This window comes from Chrysemys picta, chromosome 3 (assembly GCF_011386835.1).
Source record: "Chrysemys picta bellii isolate R12L10 chromosome 3, ASM1138683v2, whole genome shotgun sequence".
Lineage (NCBI taxonomy): Eukaryota > Metazoa > Chordata > Testudines > Emydidae > Chrysemys > Chrysemys picta.
In genome coordinates this window covers 148,410,695-148,426,314 of record NC_088793.1, presented here as the reverse complement: position 1 = coordinate 148,426,314, position 15,620 = coordinate 148,410,695, and the positions used below count along the sequence as shown (strand labels likewise).

Genomic DNA, 15,620 nt, shown 5'->3' with positions numbered 1-15,620 from the left:
ACAGGTCTCAGCTAAAGCTGACGCCCACCTCACAGGCCTGAGTGACAGGCATGATGGTGGTGCTGCCCACAGCAATCAAGAAAGGAGAGATCGGGAGGGGGAACTGAGAACTGTGTTTTACACACGTTGAGCTTGAGCTGATGGCTAGACATCCATGAGGAGATATCGAAGGGACAGGTCAAGATTTTAGCATGGACAGAAGGAGACATCTTTGGAGCAGAGGTAGATCTGAGAGTCGTCAGCAGGGAGCCGGCAGTTGAATTTGTGTTTGCAGATGAGATTACCCAGAGCTGAACAAGGAGCTCAGAGTGGTGTTATTTTGATCCCCTTTGTATGCTGCAGCCCTGCCAATGAGAGACAGCCATCCTGCCCCCAAACTGCAGCATCCCCATGCCACCAGTGCCAGGGAAGGGACGGGGCATGCCAGTCACTGCTGGCTCTGCCACTGGAGGCTGGGTTCTCTGGGGAGTGGTATTACAGCTCCAGGCAACTGAGATCTGTTCCTGGAAGCTTTCTTCTGCCTTTTTGGTGGCAGTGGTCGGAGGCTAAATCATGGGGTGGCACCAACTTCCCCAAGCAACCCAGCAGCCTTGCCCCCACTCCACATCCCTCCCTGAACCCCCTCTCCATGATTCCAATCCCTATCTGCACCACACTGTCACTGTTCTCTTCTTGGGTGCCCCAGGCATACAGCGCTCCTGGCCTCTCAGAAGCACAGAGCACGTTGCAGCTGGTAATCTGCATGTGCCGATAGGCCTGGAACTGCCAACCCTTGTAGTTTTACCTTTGTCCGATTGTTTTTTCATTCGCCCTGTTCAACCTTGGATGATGCTAAATAAATGAGCAAGACATTTGCAGAGAAACAAGTCCCACGGTGCTTTGGAAATTGCATTTTAACAGGACCCAATTTACGCTCCACAGTAATAGCCAGGAGATGGTGGTTAGCAGCAGGAAGCTGATAGCACCAATACACTCAGCAGCCCTGAGATGAGAGCAAGGGCCTTTGAGTGCCGCTGAGTTCCCCTTGAAGGGCGTGCAGTGAGTCGGCACCCAGCCATCAGAGTGGAAATGTGCCACAGCCAGTCCATCACCTTGTTTCTGTGCAATGGGATTCTGGGGGCCGTGAATGACAACTCAATGCCTGGCAGTGTTGCTTTAACCCAGCAGCAGCCAAGCGTGGCCCCAACGCCATATCTGGCCTCTGGAGGTATAGGGCAACCCTGAGCTGCCGTCCTCTTTAACTCAGCCGTGGGGCCTGCAGAAACCATGTTCCTGTAGGCCGTGTGCTCCGGCTGCTCAGGAAGGTAGCACGTTGGGAACCGTCGTCTCTGTGGGCCGTACCTCCATGCAAGAGCAGCAGCAATCTGCTCTGTTTCCGTCCAGTTAGGTGTGGCCCCTGAGGATCCCAGTACTTAGCAACGGAACCCTGGGTTGGGCGTAATCTGAAAGTGAACCCTGCTTTAACCTTTGGGTCCCTCCTAAACTGGGATGTTACATCCCTCCAGCTCTGATGGGCTGCAGCGTGGCAGGAAGTCAGAGCTCCCCCGTCCTCACTCCCTGAGGCTGAAGGCAGCCTGAGCATGCAGGTGCCTTTTCAGCAGAGATCCTTTATAGAAAAGAAGAGAAGCCAGAGAGGAAGAGCAGTTTAGCCAGCCGAGGGATTGCTTACCAGCCTTGCCGCAGGCTGTGTGGCTGAGTGAGCTTGCAACCACATACAGCGCGTGTTGTGCTCTGCGTTCATTTGGTGTGGGACCCCCATGTCAGGAAAGCTCTCCCTCTCACTCGCCTCCTAGCCCTGCCTTAGCCTGTTTTGGCCTGAGGGTGTCATTTAAACTACCTAATGATTGAGGATGGGGCTGGTGGCCAGGAACATCTCCGTTCAAATCTTGACCCCTGCTGTGGCCTTGGCCTAGTCACTTAATGGCTTGGTGCTTCAGTTTCCCCACTGGTAAAAGGGGGGATTGTAGCTGCCCCCATGGGTGTGCCCAGAGGAGGGAACATTGGTAAGGTGCTTTGTAATGGTGAAGCTCTAAGATTAGAGAGGCAATGGACAGCAAGGAAATCTGAACTTCCCAGCTGGCCCCCTCTCAGTAACATGGGCCAGCCCAAACTCCCAATTCCAAACTCCGCATCCTTGCAGGAGCTCTGAGCAAAGTCTGCAGCTCAGACCTAGCTGTTAAGTGCTAAGCTGGCTGCCAATCAAATCGCAGGCCTCACTTCAGTGAGTAGCAAGTGGGGCCCCGTGCCACCCATCTAGTCACACTCCCGGGGGTGGCAGTGCGCAGGAGGGAGCAGGGGATTATCTGCTGGATAAGCCACCCACTCCCTCCTCGAGCCCCACTCAGCCGGGTAGCGAGCCATGCAGCGTTTCCTTTGCAAGCGTGTGGCGCCAGCGTACTGCCTGTACAGACTAGTCCTCGGGGAAGGCTGTGCGACTGCAGAGGGAATTAGAGCTGAGCTCCCAGGCACAGGCGTGCTCTCGCTAACCCTGCTTCCTTTCATGGTGGGGATTTTGTGTGTGGGGGACAGAAGAGCGAGAGTCAGGGTCTGGCCAGGGCTGTTCGGAATGGAGAGCCTGGCAAAGATGGGGGGTTGGCTCTGAGGGAGAGCTGTGAAGGCCTAGGGCTTAGCCAGTTCTGCTAGGTTTGGGCTGGCTAAGGAGCCGCTTGCTCCCATGGGAGGAGGTGGAACCTCATTTCACCATAAGTTCTAGTCATAGGATAGAAGATTTCTCCCTGACAGCCAATGTACAGAATGATCCTTCCCCTAGGATGGCTGAGACACAGCATGGCCCATAGAAGGTAGCACAGGACAGGGAACTGGCCTGCAGCCCTTCGTATCATTTGCTTTAGCCGGCTGTGGCAACTGCCAGCTCTTTGGCTTAAGCAATGAGCAGAGGGCAGGGCTGCATCAGCTGTGGTTGTGTGTGTGTGAGATGTTACTCTCTCATGGCTGGGCCTTCCGAGAAGATAAAGGACCTCCTACTGCCGCCAGGAGTTCTGTAATTGACGGAACTGGGTTCTAGTCTGGCTCCCAGCTCCGGCTGTGATTGTGGCTGTTATTTGCAGAACAGTGATGTGTTACAGCGCTAGGTGATACACAAGGGAGTTTTCTGTAGGTGTCAGGAACTTAGAGCCCGGGACTCTTGCCATGGGGCTCAGCAAAGCTAGGGGACGCCCTTATCTTCTGTCCCTGTCTGGACACTTAGGGTGAGGGGTGCCTTCTGTGCTCTCAGAGGAAAAGATGAATGTCTAGTCAGGCTGACCAACCAGGTTTCAAAGGAGCCAGGAACAGCCCCTCTGCCACTTTCCTGTCCTGCATCTCAAACACTGCTCACCTTGATCAATCCTGGCTGGTTTTCTCTTGGGAACCCAGGCAGTGTCATACCTGCTGGATGCAGGTATTGCCATTGCCTCTGCTGGATGGGTAAAGGGATGGAAGAGTTGTTAACAGCCTGCGAGGACGTCAGGGTTGGGAACTGCCTGAGTGTGTCTCCGCATTCCTGGAGACAGCTGCTGCTAACACTGCACTGGGGAGGGACTGCAGGCAGGGGATTGAAAGGATGCATCCGAAGGCAGCATTGTCAGCAGCTATTCAGGGCCCCTGTGCCAATTTACCAGACAAGACTGCGTCTGAGGGCACTTAATACGTTGCATGACTGGGCACTAGGGTAGGGAACCAGTCACAGAAACCTGCCCTACCAACACTGGCACGTAGAGCGGTGGCAGGAAACCTCTATAGTGCCATGTCTGTTTGATATATACTGAGTACACTGAGACGCTACTCACTCACTAAACCAGGCGGTGCTGCGGAGTATTCTCGTCAGACTGTGCACACATTTTAGTGGGAGAGCACGATCAATTTCCGTATCTTTTAAACGCCGTGAACACGGGCCAGCTGTCATATCGTAAATCTTCTGCATACACCACCAAGGCGGAGATGATCAGAAAGCCAGAGATTTCCCTTGGGACATTCAGCTGCTGGAGTTAGAAGGACTTTCATGCCGGGGGAAATGTTCATACAGCAGGGAGTCCCAAAACCTTCTCATGCATTTTTGTGATTGTCCTTATGGGTACTTTGTTTGTTACTGAGCGGAGTAGTAGGAATCTCCAAACAATCACTGGGGATAATCCTGCCCCCCCCCACACCCAAACCTGGATGTTTTTTCTTACATCTCCTGGGTGTATCCTTATAGGTGGAACCGTAGCAACGCTGATATTAAGGTTGCCTAGCAGAAATGCTTTCAATTAGATTAGCTCGACCTATATTCCCTGCTCTTGGAACCCCTGGGGTTTGCAAAACCAAGGCGGAGCTCTCCCCAGTACATACTCGCACTCTCTCATGCCATTTGCAGTGCAGACTAGAAACGCTGCAGGAACGTGGCCTTTTTGTATGGTGAGTCCCGACCACACCCTAGCACGGCAGCAGCAGCAGCCAAAATGGAAAATGATCCTTAGACAACTTTAACCACCTGCTTTTGAATCTGAGAAATGTCTCCACTCAGGTGGGGAAGATCGGCCCTGTGGGGTTAGTTTTGTTTTTCCAGTCAGAACCGCCTTGCCCGTTTACCAAACACACCGAGCAGGGTGCATCGGAGAGCCGTCACCCCAACAAGCGATTGTCCCACGGGGAACTGACTGTGGCGGGGGTATGTTCCAGCCAGCGTTCCACATTCCTTCCTCCTGAATTTGTGTCACTAGCCCTTTCATTTCCAGTCCGGAGAGATCTGCTGCATCCCACAAAGGGGATCACACCAAAATCCTGTCCTCAACTGCAGGAGTGACGGACAGAATCAGCTCAGGCCAAACTGTGAGCCGCTTCAGTGGGATTCGGAGCAGGGAGACTCTGCCGCCCCCGCCCTTCTGCTTCAAGGTCATCATGGCCAGTAGAAAGAACACGTTGACCTGACCGAAGCATTAGAAACCCGTGACGATGCCACAAACAGACTCTGTGTATTTGGGGGTTTCCGTGGGCACCAGGGAGGTTCTTTGATGCCTGTTGTTTTTCCCATTGGCGTCCTGGGTGGATCCCAGGAAAACGGCCCCCTTCGCCGCCATTCGTCTCCTACCACATCAGACCATGCTCCTACTCTGCTCCTCGTGGGGTGGTGTCATGCAGAGCCTGTCGCCAGCACCTACCGCAACATCAAAGGTCACAATTCTAAAAGCACAAACTACAAAGGGACCAAAGGAGGAACCTTTGAAACAGGGTGAGATGTTTTATAAACAATCCCCCGCCCGCCCCCGCCCTTCTTCCCCTCCATGTAACCGATAGATTCTCAGCGTGGATTGTTTCATTCAAATAAAGCTGCAGTATTCAAATGAATGAGCATGTGTGTCAGTCTGTGCTGGGTGCGCGTGGAGGTTAATACCTCCAAACACATGGGAGCACTTGGCTCGGGGGACACAAAGGTTTGGGGGGAAGGGGGATTCTTAGCTCCGGGCCCACATTGCAATGTGTGGGGGTGTAGCTAATGGGGGATTGCTTAGCTCTGAGTCACCCCATTGAAATTTGGGGGGGGAGGGGCTCTGTTGTGCCCCATGCAGAGGCCTTTTCTTCACATCATTGACACTTTCGTCAGACACGGTGCTGACAGGATTTCTTTTCCAAAGCCCCACCTCCTGCCCCAGCTGCCCAGCCAGAGGCTGCGGAGGTTGCTGCTGTTGCTAAGCAGTAGCAGGTCTCTTTCTTTCTCGCACACAGACCTCTCCCACCAGGGACTGGGCAGCAGCTTGAAAACAATTCTAGTCTGTGAAATAAGCATGGGGCTGTCTGACTTTATAGCAGCGCTATCCTCAGCAGGGATGTTCCGCCAAGGGACCAGTTCACATATGCACTGGGCCTTGTTCTACCTGTATGGAACTGGTGCGACGCCCCCCCCATGGTCCAAGCACCCAAGAGGGATTCTCAGGGGAAGATGACTGTTCCCTGCCCAGGAAAAGTACAGGGCTATTCCAGCCTGTCTCTGTGTGCGTTGCTTTATTATGGCACTGTGGGCAGAGCTCCACTTTGCCACCCAAGAGACCTGGGCTTGATGCTTGTGCTCAGGTTCTCACGCCCTGGACTAGTGGGAGCTGGAAGCACTGGCCCAGGGCTTAGTAGATGGCAAAGCCCTAGCTGCTAATTGCAATGTGCCCACGCACAAGACTAATGGCAAACAATAGGGGCATCTCTGCTCCAATTGGGGACCAGCAGACTATTTAAGCAATAGCCATGCTGACTACCTTTGCTATTATTGATGCATTAACTCAATGCCAGCTAGGATGTTGCTCTAGTACACACCACAGCTACTGGCACCGATCGAGCTCAGACTCTCCTGCTTCAAAAGCACAGCCCCACTAGCACGTGTGCTATAGGAAAATCTTCATTAGCTCTTATCAGTACAGGACACATGATATGCAATTGAGCAGTTCTAATTCCATCCAGCAGAGGGCAGCAGGGTGTGTGTGCACATGCACACACAGACACACGCCAACTACTTACATCTTTAGAGGTGAAGCCGGTCACGAATCCTATAGTTAAGGTTGTCTAACACTTTCCATTTTTAGGCCCTGTTTTCAGTTGGCTATAACGTTACTAAATGTTAACTGTGCAGGCTGAAATTTCTTATGCGGGGTGTCTGCTTCGGGCAGACTTTTTTTTTAAGTTTCAACTCAAACAGTTCAGCTGTTTCTGAGACTGAAGCAAGGGGGTCGAAAAAAACATTGTTTTGTCCAGGTTAAAAATTCTTACAGCTGCTTAGTTGAGAAGCTCTAGTCCTTCCATGCTCCGGCATAGGGAGTTGAAATCTTTAATTACATGATCACATACTATTTTTTTCCCAGAGGACCACTTCTGCCTCATTCAGCGCACGGGCTGGACCTGCTCTGGGGATGAATCAGGGGTGGATAATGAAGGAAACAGTTGTAAGTAGGACCCCCCTTGCCTCCTTCACTGCAGCAGTTGGAAGTTGCGTAGTGAATGAGGCAGGGGATTGTAAGAAGAGAAAGGACGGTCTGATGGTGAAGGCAGTTGAATGCTGCCCTTGCAAACTGGATTCTCTACCTCTGCCACAGAGTTCCTCTGTGTTGCTGGTCAAGTCACTTAAACCAAAATTTTCACAGGTAGCCACTAATTGTTTGCTCCTCATTTGGTAGGCATCCAATTTGAGACACCTGGAACTCAATTTGCAGAAGTGCTGAGCCACCTGCAACCGAAGTCAGTGGGAGCTGTGCTTTGAACAGCTAACGTGCAATATAATGCTAAGAATTCCGAAACAGTAGGTCCAAGGCGTCTCATGTTGGGCATCTCACATTGACAGTTTTGGCCTTAATCTCGCTGTGCCGCAGGTCTGCGTGTGTAAAATGGAGGTGATACTAATAATATCACTTCCCCAGAACAGCTGCTGTGACGTTAATTTCATCAAAGTTTGTGAACAGTGTGAATGCACCAGAGAAGTGTCCATGATGATATTACTAAGCCTGTATTCCGGGCAGGGATTGGATGGTGTCTGTAAATAAAGCCTGGGGCCAGACACTGAACGATGAGGATAAAAAGAAATATTGACTAACTAGACATTAATTGAGTAACATCCATGCTGTGCACTGAATGAGAATGGAGGGGGTCCAGTAGAAAAAACATAGTAGGTGATTGTGTAATTACAGATTGTATCATAATGCATATGCACGCAGGGGCTGCTTTAAGGTTGGCCAGGCCCCCTTAATTCAGGCATGTCCTAACTTTCGAGTGCTTGATTTTGCCACTTTAATATAGCTTTGTTTGGCTGCAAGGGAGAGCTCCAGTGTCACAGATGCCCAGAGCACTTCTCAATAGGTAAAACAAGCTTTGGCCCCCACAGAATGGTGACTGAGTCCATTTCTGCAAAGCCAAGCCCAGCCCTGCAACCCCAGCTCCCCGAATCAGAGGAACGACCCATTCTTATTTGTAAGCAGCTTGGCATGTGCCTCTTTTACATCGGGGCCCCTCACACTCCCTGAATCTCTTCCCCAGAAAAGAGGGCCCCACTGGCAATGGAGAGGGTTGCAGGCAATGGTTGTCACACCAGCAACCAGGTGGGATGTTTCGAGAGGCCTCGTTCCTTCTGGGACATGAAATGCAGGAGGCTGCAGCGGGAGGCGAGTGGCAGACAAACCAGTTATAGGCATCAAATGGCGTGGCCAGCAAACAGGCCTGGCCCACAGAGGGTGCAGGTGCCGCAGGATGGGCACAGATTTTACAATGCTGCCACCCTGCTCAGCCAGCCTCACTCGAGCTCCGTGTGCCTGAGCCCTGATATAGGTGGAAGGAAAGTTGTGTGTGTGGGGGGGTGGAATTTAGGGTTACCATTCGTCCGGATTTACCCGGACATGTCCTCCTTTTTGTACTAAAAATAGCGTCCAGGGGGAATTTGTAAAGCACTCACAATGTCCGGGATTTCCCCCCCAGGCAGAGCAGACCGAGCGGCTGGGAGGGCTACAGGGAAGTCCCGGGCTGGACTCCGGAGCAGCTGTAGAGGAGCCGGATCCGCCCTGCATTCTGAGCAAGTGTATCAGCACAAAGTGCAGCCCTCCCCTTTTGCAACTGGGAGTGGTTTCTGCCATGCAGCGTAGCAAAACGGGAGCGAGAGCACTTTGTGCTGATACAAGGACAGCTCTCCCCTGCAGTCCGGTCCGGGCCAGGGACCGGGTTTTGTTGTGCAGGGCCAGGGACCCGGTTTTGTTGTGCTGGGGAGCTCAGCCACGTGTCCGGCTCGCACAGAGCCCAACACCCTGTTCTGAGCAGCAGGGTAAGGGGGCCAGGGGGAAGGAAGGTTCTGGAGGTGGCAGTCAAGAAACGGGGGGGGGCTTTTTGGGGGGAGTGGAGAAAGTTTTGGGCAGTCAGGGTACAGGTAGGGGGTAGGGTCCTGGGGGGCAGTTGGGGGGGTCTTAGGAGGGGGCAGTTAGGGGACAAGGAACAGGGAATCTTAGGTAGGGGGTGGGGTTCTGGAGGGCAGTTAGGAGCAGGGGTCCCAGGAGGGGGCAGTCAGGGGACAAGGAGCGGGGTGGGGGGCTGAGAGTTCTGGGTGGGAGCTGTCAGGGGGCAGGAGTGGGGAGAGGGATCGGAGCAGTCAGGGGACAGGGAGCAGAGGGGTTTAGATGGGTTGGGAGTTCTGGGGGGGGCTATCAGGGGGCAGGAGTGCGGAGAGGGATCGGAGCAGTCGGGACAGGGAGCAGAGGGGTTTAGATGGGTTGGGAGTTCTGGGGGGGGGCTGTCAGGGGGTGGGGAGTGGTTGGATGGGGCGTGGGAGTCCCAGGGGTCTGTCTGGGGGTGGGGGTGTGGATAAGGGTTGGGGCAGTCAGGGGACAAGAGGCAGGGAGGCTTAGATAGGGAGTGGAGTCCTGGGGGGCAGTTAGGGGCAGGGGTCCCAGGAGGGGGCAGTCAGGGGACAAGGAACGGGGGGAGGGTTGGGGGTTCTGGGGGGGCGGGAAGTGGGAGGGGCAGGGGCGGGGCTAGGGCGGGGCTCCTCCCGTCCTCTTTTTTGCTTGCTGAAATATGGTAACCCTAGTGGAATTCACCAGAGAAAATATCTCCAGCTGCTTCAAGCAAATCACTGCTGGATGCTGGCGGGGGAGGTATGGCATGTGCCTCACCTCTCACCCCTACAGTTGCCAGGTGTCTGGTTTTCAACTGAAACACCCGCTTGAAAAGGGACTTGGCGGCACCAGTCAGCATCGCTGACCGAGCCATTAAAATTCCGGTTGGCGCAGAGCTGGCAGGCTCCCGACCCAGCTCCGCGTGGCTCCGGGAAGCGGCTGGCCTGTCCCTCCAGCTCCTAGGTATAGGGGCAGGGCCGGCTTTAGGCCGATTCAACCGATTCGGCTGAAGTGGGCCCCGCACCACAGCTCACCACCCTACCCCCAGCTCACTTCCCCCTCCTCCCCTCCCCTGAACGCTCCGCACCCTGCTCCTCCCACGCCCCTGCGTCCCGCGAATCAGAGGTTTGCGGGAAGTCTGAAAAGAAGCAGGGGCGGGCAGGCAGCACCAGGTAAGCTGGGGTGGCGGGGGGAGCGAGAAGGGCTCTGGGGAGGCACGGCCCAGTCCGGCCCTGGTTCTGGCCAAGCGTGCCGGCCCCAGCGGCTACGGCCCAGCTCGGCTCCGGCCCGGCCCCCACGGCACGGCTTGGGTCCGGGCCGGCCCGGCCCGGCCCCCTCGGCTCGGGTCCGGGCCGGCCCAGCCCCCGCGGCGCAGCTCCGGCCCCCCCCAGCACGGCGTGGCTCCGGCTGCCGAACGGCTCCGGGCCGGACCCAAGCCCGGCGACCCCGGCCGGAGCGCGGCTTGATTCCTGGGGGCGGGGCTTGCCACAAGCCCCACCCCCAGGAATCGGGCCCCGCTCTTTCTAAAGCCAACCCTGCATAGGGGCAGCCATGGGGACACTGAGCATTGCCCCTGCCCTGAGCACCAGCTCTGCAGCTCCGGAGGGAAATGCCAGCCGCTTCCTGGGAGCCACCTGAGGTAAGTGCTGGCCAGACTGTGCACCCCAAACCTCCTCCTGCACCCCAAACCCCTCATCTCTGGCCCCACCCCAAAGCCCGCACCCCCAGCCAGACCCCTCACCCACTCCTGCACCTTAACCTAGAGCCCCACACACACACCTTGAACCCCTAATTTCTGGCTCCACCCCAGAGCCTGCACCACAAGCTGGAATCCTCACCCCCTCCTGCACCCCAACTCCCTGCCCCAGCCCAGAGCCCCCTCCTGCACCCCAACCCCCTGCCCCAGCCCAGAGCCCTCTCCTGCACCCCAAACCCCTCATCCCCAGAGCCTGCACACGCACCCCAGCCGGAACCCTCCCACACCCCAAACCTCTGCCCCAGCCCAGTGAAAATGAGCGAGTAAGAGAGGGTGGGGGAAAGCGAGCGATGGCGGGAAGGGGTAATGGAGAGAGCAGGGGCAGAGCCTCAGAAAAGGGACGGGGCAGAGGGCAGGGCAAGGGTGTTCCATTTTCTGCCATCAGAAAATTGGCAACCCTACTCCCCCTCCCCCCCTTCAGGTGCCCTGCCTTCCTCGGGTGGTGCATTGGACTAGAAGGGGTGGGGACTGAGCACAGGAGTAGAAACCAGGACACCTGGGTTCTCTACTCCAGACTCTGCCACCCATTCACTGCACGCCCTTAAGGGCAAGTCCCTGCCCCTCCCTGTGCCTCAGCTGTAACATGGGGATAATGCACGGGGGGGCTGCATCAGCTACTCTTAGTGCCTTGAAGCTGGACCATACAAGAGAAATACTGATTCTCTGCCAGGCTAGCAGGACCAGGCAGCAGCATCCCCCCACAGCAGCCAGACTTGGGTATGTGCCTATGGGGCCTGCAAGCTGCCACAGCAGAGACGCAGGTCAGGGCCCTGGTGGTGCAGAGACAACTTCTCTACTTGGGAGTTTCCCCAGGCAAAGCCTGTAGGTCTCAGGCAGGAGTCACTGTCATACAATGGGACCATGCTAGGTTTGGGGATAGGTGAGGACCTTGGGACTGGGAATGGGGGAGAGAAAGCAAGACACCAGCAGGGGCAGGGAGGAGCATGGGCAAGTGTACATTACAGAGGCTATGAGCTGTGACAGCCGACCGCCAGGGAGGACTGGTTCCTGAGCTCAAGCTAGAGCAGCTGTCACTTTTTTGGTCGGCAGGTCCCTGGTTCAGTCGCCGGTGTGAGGGCACGAGGGTGGTGGTCACACAGTCCCAGTGTGGAACAAACAGTGGGAGCAAAGAGTGCTCAGCCTGGTGATAAACAGATTCTTGCCTAACCTTATTTGCCTTGGGAAGCACAACAAAGGGCTCACCCAACCTCCTTCACATGCCTGGGGCTGAACGCCACAACCTCTGCTCCAGGTACACCCACACTGAAGCCATGTGCCCAAAGGAGCAGGGCACAGAAACTTAAGGGAGATTCATGTGTCCCACTCCAAGGCGCTGAGCCCAGCCAAGGGCAGCAGCATCTCATCTGATTGCAAGTGAGGCATGACAAGCTGGGCTGTGCCATGGGACACCAATGCACAGCCGCTGTGAGGGGGAATGGAGCGGTCTGTGTCCTCAGGCAGTGGGGCCAATCCGCGGTGCAGCAGGGGTTAGAGAGATTCCTGGCAGGGACTGTGCTGCCCAGGAGGGCTGTGCAGGTGCAGACTGGGGCTTCCTGTCCCTGCTCCAGGGGAACTCCCTGCCAGAGAGGACTTGGCTCCTTGCACTGACAAAGATCTATTAAGCCTCATCCATGAGCAAGCACCTGTGTGCAGTAATATCCTACACAGGGCAATGCCAATTCCAATCAGAGCGAGAAATTCACGCATCCTGGGTACACCCCGATCAGGCGATCTGCTATGTCTCACACAGCCGCTGGTAATACTTATGTTACCTCTGCGGCTCAACAGCAAATCCTGGCAGGTGGGCCACGGGGTGGGGAGAACATTAGCAAAAGCAAAAGCATCTGGCAATCCAGCATCTTAGAGTACTGGCAAGTTCAAAGGCTCCCACAGTGCTTCCTAGACTGATATGCAGATCCCTCAGTCCACCACTGCAATGCAGCCACGTCTGAGGCGGAGCATGCTGTAGAAGATTTGAAGGGGGCATAGCGATCCCACGTAACAGTAAGTAAAACAGCCTATTGTTTCGAATTGGAGCTATGGGATGCATTTAGCAATGCACTGTAATTTACCCAGGGCTAACTCCTTGACTCTTACAAAAGTCACCATGGAATCATTACTGATGACCCACCCACAGCTTTGGCTAGTCAAGGTTTAGTTGTTGCAAGCCATGGGGCTTCCACCACTTCCTTGGGGAGTGGATCCTAATGCAACTCATGGTTTCCTTTGCTCGGTTTCGTCCCATTCGTCTCAGCCTACGCCAGCCACTGCCTCTCCCTTCTTGGTGTCCATGCTTACTCACAAATACTCATACAAGATCATCCCACATCCTTATAGTCACTGGTTTGCCACACAGCAGAGCCTCTCTCTGCAGTACAATGCAGGGAATAACTGCATCCCTGAGCTCCAGCCGCATGCCCAGCCCCGGAGAGCTAGCAGGGGCACATAGCGCCATGAGTGCAACACTCCAGCGGTAGGACATGTTTTGCCTTGCTCTCTGGCGCTGGTTTCAGACTCCCAGCTGTGGCAAGCATGGGGCATCGGGGATAAGGCACCTGGCCAGCTGATTGTAGGACAGAAACCGGGTCCAATACACCCAGCCAGGAGACCAAAATTATGGCACCACCTTCCTTCCTTCTCACATATTCACTATCCTACACTTACACAGGTGCCTATGGATTATCAGAAAATGACCAGCACCACCTAAAACAGAGGGAGTTAGGTTAGTCCCCTAGTGTCTGAAAAGAGAACTGCCGGCCCTAGCTACACATGCCACTCTGCTCCAACTCTGTCCTTTCACCTACAGCCAGTGTGTTCCTCTGAATTTTAGGATGCAAAAGACACTCGCTTCTAAGGTGGACATATCCATCTATCACCCCCCTGTATGTTCTCTGCAGCCACACCTCTCCCTGCCTCCAAGGGGCCATGGCTGCCTTTGAAGAGAATAAAAAGGAGGAGGGAAACCATTCTCTCTGGCCTATTTTCAATCAGGCACTACAACTAACAGATGCAGCATCAGGAAAAGGAGCTGGCAAACTGCAGCTCCCCTAGGTTAGCTCCATCCTAAGGGGTGTGCACTGTTGTAACTGATTGGATCCAAACGCTCTTCCTCCATGCTGGGCCCAAAAGGGTTAAATTGCAATCTCAGGATGAACAGGAATGAGTCCCCATGAGCAGGACCCTAGCGTGCAGACAAGGGAGCAACAGAACGAGAGAGCTGCCAGAGTTCATGCTGCAAATCCAGTTCAGGTTCTTCGCCTGCTGGGTGCACAGTCTGCCCTCAAAGCCCAGGTGCGGAGTGTGACTCCCTTGCCAGTTGTTGCCTTTAGACAGTGCTAGTGGCCCCTGGCTGAGAGCGCTCTGCTGCCTCATGCATTACAGCAGGGGTCATTAGCACCCATGGTAGGTACCAATGGGGTGGTGCTGGGTGTGGTTCCCCTAGCGGGGCCTAAGCTCATTCCAGAGACCCAGGAAATATCAGACCAGCCATTACCCTCATACACAGGAGGAAAGAAGAGGATACACATGCCTGCAGTCCCAGGCAAGGAGTCCCATTTACCTCCCTGCAGCGTAGGGTCACTTCCCTGCCCTGCCCTGCTCTGCTCTGGCCTATGCCCTCATGCTGCGAGCCACCTCCCACCGAGGGAGAGAGTCTTCACGCCGCGGGCACTTATCTCAGAGTCAGAACACAGTGAACTACTGTGCCCTGCGCGGCCACACGGGGCACCAGACGGGGGCAGGGGGCAGGAGCAGCTGCCAGGGCCTCTCAGTCAGAGGCAGGCTTGAAGTGACAGCAAGCAAACCAAAACAGCTGGCCTCTGTCTGCTCGGAGTTCCCCATGACTCTCATCCAGCCCCTAGCCAGCAGCATTTCAGAGAGACACTGGCGTGTGATCGGACAGGGCTGCACAGGAGGCTCTAGCAGCCAGAATTGGGCAAGGATTGCCCCGTTTTTAGCCTCCACAGATTCAGATCCTCTGGGCTGCGCTCTTAATATCCATCTTTTCTTTGTTCTGTCAGTGAAAACTGCCTCTTGCTTTTGGGAACAATAACAAACACACACCAAAAAAAAAAAAAAAAAAAGCCTGAAAAGAGCAATTCCTATTATCAGCACTCCCCAGCTTTGCCAATACCCCAACTTCAACTCACAGACCCACCCCTGCTATTCCAGTGCCACACACACAGCTCTGCCAGTGCCCCACACCCCTGACCTGCAGCCCCCCCCTGCTATCCCAGCCCTGGGCTCCCCACACACAGCTCTGCCAGTGCCCCTCACCCCTGACCTGCAGCCCCCCTGCTATCCCAGCCCTGGGCTCCCCACACACAGCTCTGCCAGTGCCCCTCACCCCTGACCTGCAGCCCCCCTGCTATCCCAGCCCTGGGCTCCCCACACACAGCTCTGCCAGTGCCCCTCACCCCTGACCTGCAGCCCCCCTGCTATTCCAGCCCTGGGCTCCCCTCACAGCTCTACCAGTACCCCTCACCCCTGACCTGCAGCCCCCCTGCTATCCCAGTTCCACCCCAACCCCACCAGTTCGGCTAATGTCTCTCAATCTTCATCAAGATCTCTCAGCTAGGAATTCATGCCTTGGCCGTTAGGAAATCAAAGAGCCTGAAACCATTTGGTCCTGTTTTTCGAAGGAGCTGACAGCAAAGCCGTAAAAATGAAAGATTCTTAAAATAACATGCAGTACGGAGAAGTCATGCAACTCCAGTGCCCACCACCTCTCCCTCCCGATGTTCCTAGATGCCTGCACCAGCCTCATCAGCCTTCTTCATGACTGTCTCCATGATTTATGGTGTTAATAACCAAGCCTGAATCCAGCTGCACCCCCGGGGCTCAGAGCCAGCCACTCAAACACATCACATTGCGTGCTCCAGTGCAGCATAGACCATTGCTTCAGAATGACCCCGGCATTACTCCTCTGCCCAGGAGTGCTCACTGGACATACCGTCCCTCTTGCTGGGCTTGGACGATGGATCTTCCATGTCCTTCCTTGGTGGGAGTGGGCTTCTGCATCTTTCCTGGGGGCA

General features: G+C 55.2%; 1 long non-coding RNA gene across 1 annotated transcript in view; it reads right to left on the bottom strand.

The window, feature by feature from the left end:
- Nucleotides 1–496: 496 nt before the first annotated feature.
- The window catches only part of LOC135982461 (uncharacterized), a 69,720-nt gene continuing 54,596 nt past the window's right edge, over nt 497–15,620 (bottom strand). Inside the window, exon 3 of the long non-coding RNA XR_010599836.1 lies at nt 497–5,134. This is a non-coding gene — a long non-coding RNA (uncharacterized LOC135982461). The remainder of the gene's footprint in view (nt 5,135–15,620) is intronic.